Consider the following 13,048-nt stretch of genomic DNA (forward strand, 5'->3'; position numbering starts at 1 on the left):
ACACACCAGCTAAACAATCCTGTTTCTTTCTTTACGGTGCACATCCTTCTCAAATTTTTTGCTGTTCAGTCATTAAGTCATGTCTGACTCTTAGTGACCCCATGAACCATATCGCACCAGGCCTTCCTGTCCTTCACTGCCTCCCGGAGTTTGCTCAATTTCATGCTCATTGCTTCAGTGATCCTAACCATCTCATCCTCTGCCATCCTCTTCTCCTTTTGCCTTCAATCTTTCCCAGCATCAGGGTCTTTTCCAAAGAGTTCTCTCTTTGCATTAGGTGGCCAAAGTATCTGAGCTTGAGTTTCAGTATCAATTCTTCCAATGAGAAGTCAGGGTTGATTTCCTTTAGGATTGACTGGTTTGATCTTCTAGCAGTCCAAGGGACTCCGAAGAGTCTTCTCGAGCACCACAATTCGAAAGCATAAATTCTTCGGCACTCAGCCTTCCTTATGGTCCAGCTCTCACAGCCATACGTTGCTACTGGAAAAACCATAGCTTTGACTATGCGGATCTTTGTCAGCAAGGTGATGTCTCTGCTTTTTAATATGCTATCTAGGTTTGCCATAGCTTTCCTCCCAAGGAGCAAGCGTCTTTTAATTTCATGGCTGCAGTCTCCGTCTGCGGTGATCCTGGAGCCCAAATAAATAAAGTCTGTTACTGCTTCCATTTCTACCCCTTCTATTTGCCAGGAATTGATGGGTCCAGATGCCATGATCTTAGTTTTTTTAATGTTGAGTTTCAAGCCAGCTTTTGCACTCTCCTCTTTCACCCTCATCAAGGTCTCTTAGTTCTTCACTTTCTGCCATTAGGGTGGTATCATCTGCATATCTGAGGTTGTTGATATTTCTCCCTGCAATCTTAATTCCAGCTTGTGATTCTTCCAGCCCGGCATTTCTCATGATGTACTCTGCATATAGGTTAAATAAGCAGGGTGACAGTATACAGCCTTGCCGTATTCCTCTCCCTATTTTGAACCAATTGGTTGTTCCATGACCGGTTCTAACTGTTGCTTCTTGGCCCGCATACAGATTTCTCAGGAGACAGGTAAGGTGGTCTGGTACCTCCATCTCTTTAAGAATTTGTCACAGTTTGTTGTGATCCACACAAAGGTTTTTGCATAGTCAATGAAGCAGAAGTAGATGTTTTTCTGGAACTCTTATGCTTTCTCCATGATCCAGCAAATGTTGGCAATTTGATCTCTAGTTCCTCTGCCTCTTTGAAACCCAGCTTATACATCTGGTAGTTCCCGGTTCACGTCCTACTGTGGCCTAGGTTGTAGGATTTTGAGCATAAGCTTGCTAGCATGTGAAATGGGTGCAATTGTGAGATAGTTTGAGCATTCTTTGGCATTGCCCTTCTTTGGAATTGGAACGTAAACTGACCTTTTCCAATCCTGTGGCCACTGTTGCGTTTTCCAAATTTGCTGGCATATTGAGTGCAGCACTTTAACAGCATCATCTTTTAGTATTTTAAATAGCTCAGCTGGAATACCGTCATCTCCACTAGCTTTGTTGTTAGTAATGCTTCCTAAGGCCCACTTGACTTTGCTCTCTAGGATGTCTGGCTCAAGGTCAGTGACCACACCAGCATGGACATCAGGGACATTAAGATCTTTCTTGTACAGTTCTTCTGTGTATTCTTGCCACCTCTTCTTAATCTCTTCTGTTTCTGTTAGGTCCCTGCCTTTTTTTGTCCTTTATCATGCCCATCTTTGCACTAAACGTTCCTTTGATATCTCCAACTTTCTTGAAGAGATCTCTAGTCTTCCCCATTCTATTGTTTTCCTCGATTTCTTTGCACTGTTCATTTAAGAAGGCCTTCTTATCTCTCCTTGCTATTCTCTGGAAACCTGCATTCAGTTGCTTATATCTTTCCCTTTCACCCTTGCTTTTCGCATTCCTTCTTTCCACAGCTATTTGTAAAGCCTCATCAGACAACCATTTTGTTTTCTTGCATTTTTTTTTCTTTGGGATGGTTTTAGTTGCTGCCTCCTGTACAATGTTACAGACCTCCGTCCACAGTTCTTCAGGCACTCTACCAAATCTAATCCTCTAAATCTATTCGTCACCTTCACTGTGTACTCACAAGGAATATGATCTAAGTCATACTTGAGTGGTCTAGTGGTTTTCCCTACGTTCAATTTAAGCCTAAATTTTGCAGTAAGAAGCTCATGATCTGAGCCACAGTCAGGTCCTGGTCTTGTTTTTGCTGTCTGTATAGAGCTTCTCCATCTTTGGCTGCAAAGTATATAATCAATCTGGTTTCGGTATTGACCATCTGGTGATGTCCATGTGTAGAGTCGTCTCTTGTGTTGTTGGAAAAGAGTGTTTGCTATGACTAGCTTGTTCTCTTGACAGAACTCTATTGGCCTTTGCCCTGCTTCATTTTGTACTTCAAGGCCAAACTTGCCTGTTATTCCGATTATTCCTTGACTTCCTACTGTAGCATTCAAATCCCCTATGATGAAAAGGACATATTTTTTTGGTGCTAGTTCTAGAAGGTGTTGTAGGTCTTCATAGAACCGGTCAACTTCAGCTTCTTCGGCATCGGTGGTTGGGGCATAGACTTGGATGACTGTGATGTTGAATGGTTTGCCTTGGATACGCACTGAGATCATTCTGTCGTTTTTGAGGTTGTACCCCATTACTGCCTTTCCCACTCTCTTATTCACTATGAGTGCTACTTCATTTCTTCTAAGGGTTTCTTGCCCACAGCAGTAGATATAATGGTCACCTGAATTGAATTCGCCCATTCCCGTCCATTTCAATTCGCTGATTCCCAAGATGTCGATGTTCAATCTTGTCATCTCATGTTTGACCACATCCAGCTTGCCTCGGTTCATAGATCTTACATTCCAGGTACCTATACAATATTGTTCTTTACAGCATCGGACCTTCTTTTCGCTTCCAGATACATCCACAGCTGAGTGTCCTTTCGGCTTTGGCCCAGCCACTTCTCTTTTTCGGGAGCTACTTGGAATTGCCCTCCGCTCTTCCCCAGTAGCACATTGGAGACCTTCCAACCTGAGGGGCTCATCTTCCGGTGTCATATCTTTTAGCCTTTTGATATTGTCCATGGGGTTTTCTTGGCAAAGATACTGGAGTGGGTTGCCATTTCCTTCTCCAGTGGATGACGTTTTGTCGGAACACGCTGTCATGACTTGTCTGTCTTGGGTGGCCCTCCACAGCATAGCTCATGGCTTCACTGAGTTACGCAAGCCCCTTCACCACAACACAGCAGTGATCCATGAAGGGGTCAAACAAATTACATAGAATTATTTGTACTTCTCCTTAACACCTTGAGGTATAAAGGAGTAATTGCCAAACATGAGGCAATGGTTAATAGTACACAAAATCTAATAATAAAATCAAATAGAACAAAAATCCTTATACCCAGAAAGCATTTCCCCATACAACATTCTGCTTTCTCCTCTCAGCCATACACAAGGCTAGGAAATAACAACCCCTTGATTCCAACCAGCAGTTTCCAAGTTGGCACCTGACAGAGGCAAATTAGGCAGTACTTCAAGTCTGCTGGGATCAGACAGGCCTGTAAAATATGAAGCAATGGTCAGTTACCTTTTCTTTAGCTATTAGGGCTTATATCCCACTCCACGAGACTCAACAGCTTAGGCTGCCTTTTTATAATAAAATAAAAATACACACAATAAAATGACAAATGTACAGTAAGAAACAGCTAAAGTCACTGAGCACAAAAAAGTCCAAATACAACCTAGGATGGGGTTTCAACTGACACTAGACCCGTACCCAGGAAGTTCTGAAAAAGCCAGGTTTTAACAGCTTTCCTACAACATGCCAATCTATTCACTCAACACAAGTGTCACTGGGAGACCAAGGACTCCCTCACTGGTTCAGGACTGGCCCATACATTGCTTCCCAAACACAGAATCTGTGGAAACAAGGACTGAATCCTTCATACAATTTCAGGAAGCAAGACAGCCACTGGACACTGCTTTTCTCTAAAAAGCTTACGCATCTGTGCATTTCCAGTTTCATTTCCAGAGAGGGAAGGCACAAGTAAGACTACACAGGCAATGTGTCACTGGGAAGGTGGTGTAATCGAGGTGAAAATGTGAAGTCACTGCCAAGTTCAGCTAGTCAGAGCATTAGGACAGTGGCAGAGCTAGAAGCAAGGGAGTGAGGCGCTGGCAAGATCAGTCAGGTAGGGTGGCAGCAAGAAAAAGCAATGGCGGCAGCCGAGTCAAGAAAAGGAAGACAGGCATAAGGCAGACAGCACCAAGAGACACGAGTGGGAAGGTCAGACAGTCAATGCCCTGTGGGGACCACAACAAAAACAAGGGAGACAGGCGCTGGCAAGATTGGACTGGTGGGTAGGCAGCACACTGGGAGGATCCGATGGGTAGGCTGGCAGCAAGCTCGGGAGACAGGAGAAAAGGTGCAGTCAACTTGATGCAGAGCAATTAGTAATTGCAAAATCATTAATAACGATTATAGTCATTATCATTACCAGGGATCCCAACATACAACATAGTGAAAAAACTGACAAAAAAGCTTGGACATCTCACAGAGGGGAGCGAATATTCTATCAACTCTCCACTAGAGTGCTTCCCGAAAAATCAAAGACCTAAAAATAGACAAAGATAAAATTACGGTTTCATTCGATGTCATAACACTTGTTACATCCATAGACCCAAGAACTAACAAAAGAATCCAGGGCAGCAGTACTACACTACATGCCCGACCGAACCAAACACACTAAGATTGAAACACCCAGAATCATAGACCTTATCAACTTATTTGCATCACTACTTATTTTCAGTTTGATGGACAAATATACCAATCAGAGGAACACCCACGGGACCACCACTCTCAGGACTCATAGCAGAGATCGCAATGCAGCATCTAAAAATTATAGCACTTCCACATATACAACCAAAAGTATGGATCCAGTATGTAGACACTTTTGTCGTAATAAAAACGGAACAACTAGGGAAGACACATGAAACCATCAACACCACCTTCAAAGAAATAAAATTCACAAGGGAAGAAAAAAACATCAGCACACTACCCTTCCTGGATATTCTCATCAGCAGAGGAAATTACAGCAAATTAGAAACACAAGTCCATCGAAAAACAGCACACACTAACCAAGTGCTCCATTACCAAAGTAACAACTCAATCTCCCACAAGAGGAATTGTGTAAGAACATTATTCAGGTGAGCACAAATACACTGCAGCAACCCAGAACACCAGAAAAAAGAAACAGACCACCTATACAATATTTTCCAGTAGAATGGATACCCACACAACTTTATCAAAAAGTGCCTGACCACTCACCCCACAACACAACTGTGAGAAAAATATATCTTTGGGTGAATCTTTGGGTAAAAAAGACAAGTTTTTAGAGGCCTAAGATGAATGGGATCGCCTTAATAAGATTGAAACATAAAGGAATGTGGAAGCATCCTTGAAGCTGATGTGAACCAGGCCGGTTGTAAACTCCTTATCACAAACATCCCCATAGCAACCTAAGCATCTGCCCTGAGGGAGAATGCCTTCTTCCTGGCATTTGGCACCTTGAACTAATTTGTTTCCTTGTTCTCTGTGACACTATTGTTTTACTAGCAGATAACAGAGGGGCAGAGAGTAACTTGAGAACTATTGCTTATTTAGGTATGCCTGCATCATCATATGAATATGTATGCATATACGTTCTTTTTCCCTTCCCCTTCTTGTAGAACTGTATAAATATCAGAGCATCCATTTTGCCTGTAGAGGAGTGCCTCCCACTAACTTCTGGTGGGGTCCCCCTCCAGTACGTACTGCTCAATAAACACTGCAGTGAAGCCTTGATTATTCTGCATTTGTGTCCTGCGTTTTGATTCCACACAACCAACACACGTTATGAAAAGGGTAACACTGCCATACATCAGAAACATCTCAGAAACTACCAACAGACTGCTACAACCACATGGCATCTTTGTAGCACACAAACCAATTAAAGCCCCCCAGAACATCTTAAGCAAATCAAAAGACCAGTAGCCCAAGAAGAAAAAACAGGAGTCATCTACAACATACAGTGTAAGGACTATAACAACCACTATGTAGGACAGATAGACAGACAGGTAGAAGGTTGGCAGAGCACATGCCTGAACACCAACTAGCAGTCAGAAGACAAGATGAAAACTCATTAATCTCACAACACATGGACAGACTTAACCAAAGTTTCAACCGGGAAATGGTCAGCATCTTAGACCAAGTTAAATTCAAAAATGCAAGCCAATTCCTGGAAGCTTGGTATTCAGACAAGTCAGCCATCAACAGGCACATAGAGATAAACCACATTTACACACCATTCAAAAGAGACAGTAAGAAAGCTAAGAAGGAAACAAAAAAGACCAGAACATAACCTCTCCAGCATCCAACACCCAGATAAGCAGGGACAAACACCAGGATTAACACCAGTCAAACAGTAAACAATACCCTGATCAAAGAACTACCAACTCAGACAAACAATCAAGCAGTAAACAGCCTAATCTAGGAACTACCAAGAAAAAAACAACACCCCCTCCAACACCAACAGGGCAAGCTACTGTATATAAACAGAGCAAACCCCACTCCCTTCTAGCACTGAAGATGTTACCTAGTCAGGTAATGAAACGTCTGCAAGAAAACAACCAAGCTCAGAGAAGCCCAAGGACTCTACAGTTCAACCCTGAGCTACATATACTCTCTTCTATCGGTACAATCAAGTCAGTTTAAAGACAATGTAAATTAAAGCACCATTAATACCCAAATTTTTTAAATTAGTTAAAACGCTGTTTTCATGATTTTAAGCGGGCCCTAGAGGGCTGCAACACATTATCCTAGCATAACCAGCAAGGAGAATTTAATTTTAGGCTTTTACCTAAAATTAAGGGACTGGGAGAGCCACTGTAGAAACAATGGAAGAATCCCACTACAGGGGCTAGTTGTGTGGTCTCACTTAATGTGACTCTCACATACAATGGTGCACCTCAAGGAATGAGGCGCAGCCCGTTAACCGTCATAACATGCTTTCTGATGAGGAGTGTAGAGCTAGCCTATTAATGGTGGTGGGGGTGGCAGAAGTGGTAGAGAATTCACTGGAAACAGCAAATGTCACTACATTGATGCAAATTCTCAGCTGCCCATTTAAGAATTGGGGCAAGGTTTAAAAAACAAGTGGAATAAATACCCATCCAAATTCTCATATTTCAAATGCCCAGGGAAAAAGCCCACCAAAATACACAGAGAATGACAGGGAAATAAATACAAACGTAACACCAAGTAGAAACAAGCAACAGATTTTGGCCGTAGATACCTGCAAGTAGCATCACCAAATGCTTTTTAATGAGCTCAGCCAGAAGATCCAGGTAGAACACCGTCCTTGCAAGATCCTCGGAGTTTGTTCAGGAGGTCCAAACGGAGAAGGGTCCACCCTCCGCCTCTCCGAACCAAACGAATCACTTCTCCGGCCAGCAATCTTCCACCACCCTGCCGTAGTCAGCGCCATCAGATGATGAAGCTTTTGCAAACTTGGTCGGGAGATACTCCAGGGTAGAGTTTGGCCTTCCAGGCCATGATCCAAAAGACAAAGGCCTCTTGCCAGCAGCCTTGTATTGGACTGGGCTGCGCCCTCCCGATTAGCCACCTCCTCAGTGTTGGCACAGCCACAAGGCTCTGCAGAGATTCAATCTTCCAATGGTTTGAGAGACCTGGTTTTAAATGTTGTGTGCTTTGGTCCTACACAATAGCGCAGGCATTCTTCCTAGGATTACCAGCCGCAGAGATGGCATCAAGAAGCATAAAGCCAGCAAGTTGTCAACGTGCTCTGTATCTGGCAAATTTGTAGCCTTGCCTAAAAAGATGCAGAGAGGCTTGAGTTCGCAGGAAAGTGGAGAACAGCTAATTAAAAGACGCATCCAGAAAACAGACATGAGGATCCTGTGCCAAGCAGGGGAAGATGATTCGTGTAGTCTTAGGTGACTGAAGCTCCCCCAGCTTCCAGGGGACGAAGTCTGTCCTCACTTTTCCCTCTACGTTGCTGCAGATCAACTCCCTTCAGGCATCCTTCCCCCTTTGCCTTTTCTCGGCCAGAAGAGAAGACAATGCATCCGTGGGCACTTGGGGTATCATTTTCCAGCATCAATCAGAGAACTGGGACAGAGAAGGGTAACAGAGTTCGAAAATCAGTACACTCCAGGCACAAGCTATATAAAAAAAAAAAAAAACAGAAAAAACCTCTACAATGGACCCAATTTGTACAACCAAAAAACAAAATCAGCAACAGGCTTAATCTTACCAATACAGGCACAATTTTTAGGTGCATAAACAAGGAGTTCTAGATGCAAAGCGCGAGAGCTTAACTTCATCATGACCAGTTGTCTTCCAGGCAAAACTCAGGGTCCCGGCGGTGGCCTTCAGTTAGTGGCTTGGCCACTGACTACCCGCCAACCGCCTCCTGATGTGAACCTGCCCAGCAACCTAGATCAGCGCAACAGGCCCCTCTGAAAACCCCCATTGCCAGGAGCTGGACTTTCCAGCAGCAAGGAAAATGTTTTCTCTTCCACAGCTCCCAGACAATGAAAGGGGATCCCTGGAGATGCACTCTTCTCCCTGGCTCCTGCAGCATTTAGCAACAGGTTAAAACTGTCAGGTTCGGTCAGCACGAGGCTTCAGGGAAGCACGGGGCTGCAGGGAAGCTCGCAACCAGACCACGCGGAATCCACCGGCGGTAGCTAGCGGGGAAAAGAGGAACCGAAAGCGCCGCTAATTAACGAGCCACCTGCGGCCAGCTAAACAGGAAAACCACAGCGGAAGCTTTTAACTATGAACTGATAACGGCGCGAGCATGCAAGGAACGGGGCCGCAGGGCAGCGAAACAAGATCGCAACGCAGCACAGAACCCGCGGGTCTGCACGTAGCAGGGAGGGACCAACCCAGCCGGAGGGGGACTGGCAATCAAGGACAATGGACTCTGACCGACCCTGCCATCATGAACGATCAGGGGGGACATCTAATAGCCCACAGCCGCAACGCGATCACGAGGCGGGAAAAAGCGCGGGAAGGGGGAATATAACAAGTGATGCAATTGTACCAAGCCAGTCCTGGCTTTGCTTGTGACTACTACGTTACGCATGAGTAAACCTTCTTTGTGAACCACACGTGTCACGAGAGTTTCTCTGTCGAACGGGGCAAATCTTACATAAAGCCAGGACTCACCGTCAGCGCTACCCGGTACCACCGAGGAGCGTTTTCTTTCTCAATACAGGCATGACCAGCGACGAGGAATCCGTGGGTCAGCTGGAGCGCGAGGGATCCAGGCTCGCGGAAGGGCGGTCGGAGCCGCCCGGGAGCGACGGGGCAGCGGCCAGGGCCGGGCGCACTCCATCCGAGCGGTGGTCGATGGGCGTGAACCAAGGACCAGACGATTCAGGCGTTACGATGACCCGGGGTTCGGGGTTCCGGAACCGTGAGTGGAGCGAGAAATTCGCCCGACTAGAGGAGAGAGTCGAGCGACGCCTAGACGCCGTGGAGGCGATGCTCCAGACCCTACTACAGAGAGTAGGGCCACCGGCGGTGAACGAGGAGGCGAGCGACAGGGGGGGCGGTCCGACACCCCCGCCGGCACCACCCACGGCGCCCCGGTCGGAGGACCAACGGGCGGCAGATGCCCTGAGACTTCGAGGTATCACTGGGAAGTTCTCAGGGGACCCCGAACAGCTGCCGCACTTTCTGACGCACGTCAGGGGGTTCATGCAGAGGAGTGGTCACCTATTCGCTAGAGACGAGGACAGGGTATCCTACGTGGCCGAGCTGCTAGATGGCCAAGCAGCCAGCTGGGTGATCGGGCTGTACGATGCCAACGCGGCGGAACTACGGAGTTTCCCGGACTTCATGCAGGCGCTCCGGGACAGATTCGAGGACACATTGAGCGCCAAGCGGGCGGAGGACGACATCCTACAGTTCAGACAGCGGGGCAAATCGGTATCGGAATATGCCCTGGAGTTCCGGAGGTTGGCCGAGAAGCTCACGGACTGGCCGGAGTCCCTGAAGGTGAAGTATTTTAAGAGGGGACTCAACCCAGAGATCCTGGAACGGGCACTGGGGCGGGACGACCCGTCCACAGTGAAGGATTGGATCTGGCTGGCCGGAACGGCGGAATCGGCGTGGCAGCAGATCCAACAGAGCACAAGACGACGGGACCAGACGAGGGACCAGACGAGGGAGAGGACCCCCGAGGAGAGGCGGAGCGGTCGACGGCAGTCCACCGGGAGGCGAGAGGCGACCAGAGCCCCGAATCTGTGCTTCCGATGCGGAGGCAGAGGCCACCGAGCGGCGCAGTGCCCGACGGAGCGGGAAGGCGCCCCACCACGGCCCGAAGTCAAAACCCCGCGTGCGAACGGGAAAAGGACCGGTGACCGACCGCGGAAGGGGGCAGTGGCGGCGGTGACCGAGAAAGGACGCGGGGGGTGGTCGACCCCGGAGACAGCATCCTCCGGAGAGGACTCGGAGCCGGCGGGAAACGAGGCGCGCTCGCACTGAACGGCGTCCCAGTGCGAGCAGGGGAGTCGAGGCGCGCGGACCCCATAGGAGACGAGGACTGCCCACCGTTCCGGGTGAGGATACACGTCCGGGAGGTGAGATCCGGAGGGGAGGCGCAGCTACGGGCGCTACTGGACTCGGGCTGCACCCACTGCTTGATGCACCCAGCGGTGGTCTCGGGGCTCGGGCTACAGCTGAGGCGCCTCCGGGAGCCCATTTCATTCAGCCAGCTAGATGGCACGCTGGCGGGGGGGGGCCAGCTCAGTATTACACCGAGCCGGTCCAGATGACGATCGGGAGTCACCGGGAAGAACTGAGGTTCGTGGTGGTCCCGGTGGCCGACTACGCGGTGGTACTCGGCTTGGCGTGGCTGCGGCGGCGGAATCCACGAGTCGACTGGACGGCGGAGGCAGTGCGGTTCGGGGTCGACGGACCGGCGAGGGGCGAGAGCAGAGGGGACCGAGCCGTGGAGACGGAGGCAGCCGCAACCACCGGCGGGCAAGCGGAGGGTCCGGGACACCGGGAGACGGGGCGAGAGCAGATGGGGCCCGAGACCCGGGCGGCAACAGCAGCAGCAGCAGCGCCGGGACCCCGGAGACCCGCCACGATCCCGAGGCGAGGGGAGGCAGCGGCGACTGGCGAGGCGACCGCAAAGCAAGGGGCAGGACCCGGGGAACCCCCGACGGGCGGCGGAATCCCGAGGCAGTATCGAGACCTGGCGGCAGCGTTCGGGGAGAAGGAGTCCGACCAGCTCCCACCACACCGGCCCAGTGATTGCGCCATCGAGCTAGAGCCAGGAGCGACCCTGCCTAAGCCGAAAATGTACTCCCTGTCGAGGAGGGAGATGGGGGCCCTGCGCGAGTTCATAGACAAGAACCTAGCGCGGGGATTCATCCAACCCGCGAAGTCACCATTAGCGGCCCCGGTGTTATTCCGGGAGAAGAAGGACGGCTCGCTCCGTATGTGCGTAGACTACCGGGGGCTGAACGCAATCAGCACGGAGTACAAATACCCCCTCCCCCTGATGAAGGACTTGATGCCGCATCTGTCGAAGGGGAGGGTGTTCACAAAACTGGACTTGCGCGAAGCCTACTTCAGAGTCAGGATCCGCGCAAAAGATGAGTGGAAGACGGCGTTCAACACCCCGCTCGGAAGCTACCAGTTTTCCGTGATGCCGTTCGGATTAAAAGGGGCCCCGGGGGTATTTATGCAGCTAATAAATGAGGTGCTGCACGACCTACTCTACCGGGGTGTCCTGGTCTACCTGGACGACATCCTCATCTACACCGAGACCCTGGCGGAGCACGTGAGCCTGGTGCGCACGGTGCTCCAGAGACTGCTGAAGGCACAGCTGTACGCAAAGCTCTCGAAATGCGAGTTCCATCAAGAGCAACTAGACTACCTCGGCTACCGAATATCCAGCCGGGGAATTGAGATGGACCCAGCGAAAGTAAGGGATGTCCTGGGCTGGGAAGCGCCGCAAACCCGGAGGCAACTCCAAAGCTCCCTAGGGTTTGCGAACTTCTATCGTCAGTTCATCCCGAACTTCGCCCAAATCGCCCTTCCCCTAACCGACCTGCTAAAAACCAAGGGCACTGGGAAACCCCCCAAGCCCAGCATGGCACTCGCGTGGACTGCAGAATGCCAGGGGGCGTTTGAGGAACTAAAACGGCGGTTCACCGCGGAGCCGATCCTGCGCCATCCCGACCCAGACCGGCGGTTTATAATCCAAGTGGATGCATCAGACGTGGCAACGGGAGCAGTCCTGCTCCAACCCAGCCCGGAGGGGGCCATCCACCCGTGCGCCTACGCCTCCCGCAAATTCACCGAGACGGAGAGGAGGTGGATGGTGTGGGAGAAAGAGGCGTACGCGGTCAAGTGGGCGCTGGCCACGTGGAGGCATCTACTGGAGGGGGCAACTGAACCGTTCGAGGTGTGGACGGACCATAAGAACCTCGAGGCCCTGAAGACCCCGCGTAAGCTATCCCCCAAACAGGCACGGTGGTCCCAATACTTCGGGAGGTTCAGGTTCACACTGAAACACATCCCCGGGAAGCGCAACTTCCTAGCGGATGGACTGTCTCGCATGCCCCAACACGCCAGCCTACGGGAGATCGTGGACTCCGTCATCCCCACCAGCAGGCTGGCTGCAAAGGCGGTGACCCAAAGCCAGACCAAGGGGGAGCGACGGGACGCAGCGCCTGAAGTAAGGCAAGGGTTCGCGGAGGCGGCGGAGCGGGACGCTTGGCTCAAGCAGAACCGAGAGGCGCTAACCGGCCAAGAGGGGTTGTGGTGGCACGAAGGAAAGCTGTACGTGCCCGAGGGTTGCCGACGGGAGGTCATGGAGAGAGCCCACGACAGCCGGAGCGCGGGGCATTACGGCTTCGTAAAGACACTCCACTTAATCCGGCGGCAGTTTTGGTGGCCCACGCTCCGGAAGGACGTGGAGGCGTACTCGGGGGGTTGCCCGGTGTGCGCAACAGCGAAAGGAGCCAAAGGCA

This window comes from Python bivittatus, unplaced genomic scaffold (assembly GCF_059951505.1).
Source record: "Python bivittatus isolate LINGU-HERP-01145 unplaced genomic scaffold, Pbiv_v1 ctg000980_np1212, whole genome shotgun sequence".
NCBI classification, from domain to species: Eukaryota; Metazoa; Chordata; class Lepidosauria; order Squamata; family Pythonidae; genus Python; species Python bivittatus.